General features: G+C 45.2%; 1 pseudogene; it reads left to right on the top strand.

The window, feature by feature from the left end:
- Positions 1 to 1,427: 1,427 nt before the first annotated feature.
- On the top strand, positions 1,428 to 2,940 carry LOC101982201 (annotated as a pseudogene).
- Positions 2,941 to 3,373: the final 433 nt, after the last annotated feature.

The following is a 3,373-nucleotide window of genomic DNA, read 5'->3' as shown; positions in this document are numbered from 1 at the left end:
TAGGCTAGAATCTTCCCGGTAAGCGCACCTTGGGGTGCTACACACAGATGATTAGAAATGGGCTAGTCCAGGTGCGAGAGTTAGCCTAGAAGAGAATGGGCCAAGCAGTGATTAAAAGAATACAGTGTCTGTGTAATTATTTCGGGTAAAGCTAGCCTTGCAGGCAGCGGGGTGCTGGGGACGCAGCCCCGCCGCTCCTATTTCAACAGTGGTGGCACACACCTTTAATCCTAGCACTTGGGAGGCAGAGGCAGGCGGATCTCTGTGAGTTCGAGGCCAGCCTGGCCTACAGAATGAGTTCCAGGACAGCCAGGGCTGTTACACAGAGAAATCCTATCTCAAAAAATAAAACAAACAAACAAAAACAAACAATCAAAAAGATTGTAAGTGGATATGTAACTTTATCAAGTTACTGCTTTCATCTCAACATCAGTTTGCTCTTGTGTTTGCTGTGGTGGTGAAACGCTGCTGATTGAGTTTCCACTGCCTGAGCCAGTATGCCTTTGCTGGAACAAACCCAGCTTGCTCGTGACCTGCTGCCTTCTGCAAACACCATTTCACAGGCATTTAATCCTGATTAGAACTCTGCAAGGCTTTTATAACAGCATCACACACACCAAGAACCATAACATCCAATTAAAACACTAGCATTTAACAAGGCTTAAGAAAGCCATGAAATTTTATGTAAAATATACTTCAGTTTACACAGCTTTTTTTCAAAGAAAGTCAAGTATTTGTACTTTGTAAAAATAAAATGCACACGCCTATTATTTGTTATGTTTGGGGTTTGTTTGTTTTGTTTTAATTTTTTTTTGAAACAAAGTCTCACTATATATCCCAAGCTGGCCTTGAATTCAAAATCCTCCTTGCTTCAACCTCCGAGTAATGGGAGTTTGTCACCTGGCCTAACACGCCCTTTCCAGTGTCTTAAGTCACATGCCCCAGTATGCTCCAGATAAAGCAAGGATGCTCAGGAGTTCATCATCACCCTGAGAAGCATACTGAGTTGTCTCCCAAGACCCAGCTGGTCAAGAGCCAGTTCTTAAGAATATGTGGCTCTCTGCAGCTGAGACAACTCTTCCCTGCACACTCTGGGGAGAACTCAGGCTTTGTACTCTATCCCTCCCTTCAACAACTGTAACATCTAATTAAGCTAACGGCCAATGCATGTCCCTAAGTTTTGAGCTCTTTATTTCGCTTAGCTATTTGATCTTGTATTTCTTCACCATCTTACAGTCCTGTTGGTGTCTTTAAGAATAGGTGTTAAGGCCTGCACAAAAGGAACCTCGTGGTGTGGTCTGAGGAAACTGGAGGAAGACACCAGGATCGTACCTTCCACTGCGCTTGCAACGTGCTTCTTTAATTTAGAGCTACTTGACTGTCAACGCATACATTTCTGTGGTGAAGTCTCGTGTGTACTCTTGGCCATGGCACAACTGCAGACGCATTTCTACACCGAGAACTATGCAGTGGATGGCGTTCCTTTCTCAATCCCTGCTTCTCTGAAGTTGCTGACCTTAGTAACATCGCCAATACACTGCTGAAGACCAAACATGAGCTCCACAAACATGTTGAGTCCGATTTCCCTATCAAGAGCAGTTTCTTCGAATGCTCTTGGTCAAATACATGGAACTGGAAAACATTTCATCGGGCGAGGTTGTGGAACTAGAATATGTGGAAAAATACTCACACCCCAGCCAGAGCAAGGCATGATGACTGGATGAGCTCAACTGAAGGGACAAAGTGTGGATCCTGTCTGGTTCTTATGAGAAAACCTCTCAGTCTGGTCCTTGGAAGTCAACAGTGACGATTGTGGGACATACAGATGGTGTGAAAGATGTGGCTGGGGTGAAAAAAGACAGTTTGTCCTACTTAATACCATGTACCTCAGTGGATCAGACGATCCTCTTACAGGAATGGAATGTGGAGAAGAACAGAGGGAAAGCCATACCTGCTGCAGAGGCCTTGTGGGAGTGTGGACTACAGCAGTCTACAGCTCAGGGTCATGTGGGAGTGTGGACTACAGCGTCTATAGCTCAGGGTCACGTGGGAGTGTGGACTACAGCAGTCTACAGCTCAGGGTCACGTGGGAGTGTGGACTACAGCGTCTATAGCTCAGGGTCACATGGGAGTGTGGACTATAGTAGTCTACAGCTCAGGGTCACATGGGAGTGTGGACTATAGCGTCTACAGCTCAGGGTCATGTGGGAGTGTGGACTACAGCAGTCTATAGCTAGGGTCACGTGGGAGTATGGACTACAGCGTCTATAGCTCAGGAACTAAAGTTTGCAGTGGCTCCTAGGATAGATAGGATGCTAAAGAGTTGGTCTACAGTTCCTACAGATGAAGTGGAAGAATCCACAAATTGGCCAAGAAAGAAGCAGAAAGCAGAGCAATTGGAACTAACAAGGACTCCCTTGGTGACCCTCTCGGCCACACTGAAACAATTTCCTCAGTGCTTTGGTGAGATGCTGAAGAAATCTGCAGTGTGTCCTGGGATCACACAATTAGAGTGTGTGATGCTGAGTCTGGTGGCCTTAAGTCAACTTTGACAGGAAATAAAATGTTTAATTATATCTCCTAATCTTCCCTTTGTAAAACATTTGGCCTTTGGAAGCACAGATGGGCATATTAGACTGTGGGATCCCCCAAACTAAAGATGGTTCTTTGGTGTTGCTGTCCCTCACCTCACATACGGCTTGGTAACATCAGTGAAGTGGTCTCCTACCCACGAACAGCAGCTGTTTCGGGCTCTCTAGATAACATTATTGAGCTGTGGGATACAAGAAGTTGTAAGGCTCCTCTCAATGATCTAGCTGCTCATGTAGATAAAGTTCTAAGTGTGGATGGACAGACACAGGGCTGCTTCTGAGTGGAAGCACGGACAACAAACTGTATTCCTACAGATATTCACCTTCTTCTTCCCAGGTAGGGGCTTGAACATGAGTGACTGATCGAAGATCTTGTTGGGTTTGTTTTGTTTTCTGTGTCTTACTGTTGTGTCATAAACTATGTGAATTAAATTGGAGAGGACTGGGGATGTTGCTCAGTTGGGAGAGGGCATGTCTAAAAAGTGCAAAGCCCCGAGTACTATCTCTAGCACTTGGAAAGAAATTTGACATGGTAATGCATTCCCAGGACCTGGGAGGTTAGCAGCAAGAGAATCAGAAGTTCAAGGTCATCCACACCCCACTGTATAGTGAACTCTTAGGCAGCCAGAGTTGGCATGAGTGTCTCAGAGAGAAGTCAGTGGCTAGTCCTCCAATACCACTGTCAGTGCAGAGCTAGGAAGCCGCCCTTTAATATGTGTATAATGGTTCATCTTTCATAATAGCTGCATCTTACTACCTTTGTTTTCCTTTTTATAAAATAC

The sequence above is a fragment of the Microtus ochrogaster genome, chromosome 16, assembly GCF_000317375.1.
Source record: "Microtus ochrogaster isolate Prairie Vole_2 chromosome 16, MicOch1.0, whole genome shotgun sequence".
Taxonomy (NCBI): Eukaryota; Metazoa; Chordata; class Mammalia; order Rodentia; family Cricetidae; genus Microtus; species Microtus ochrogaster.
This window is presented reverse-complemented; position numbering and strand designations above follow the sequence as displayed.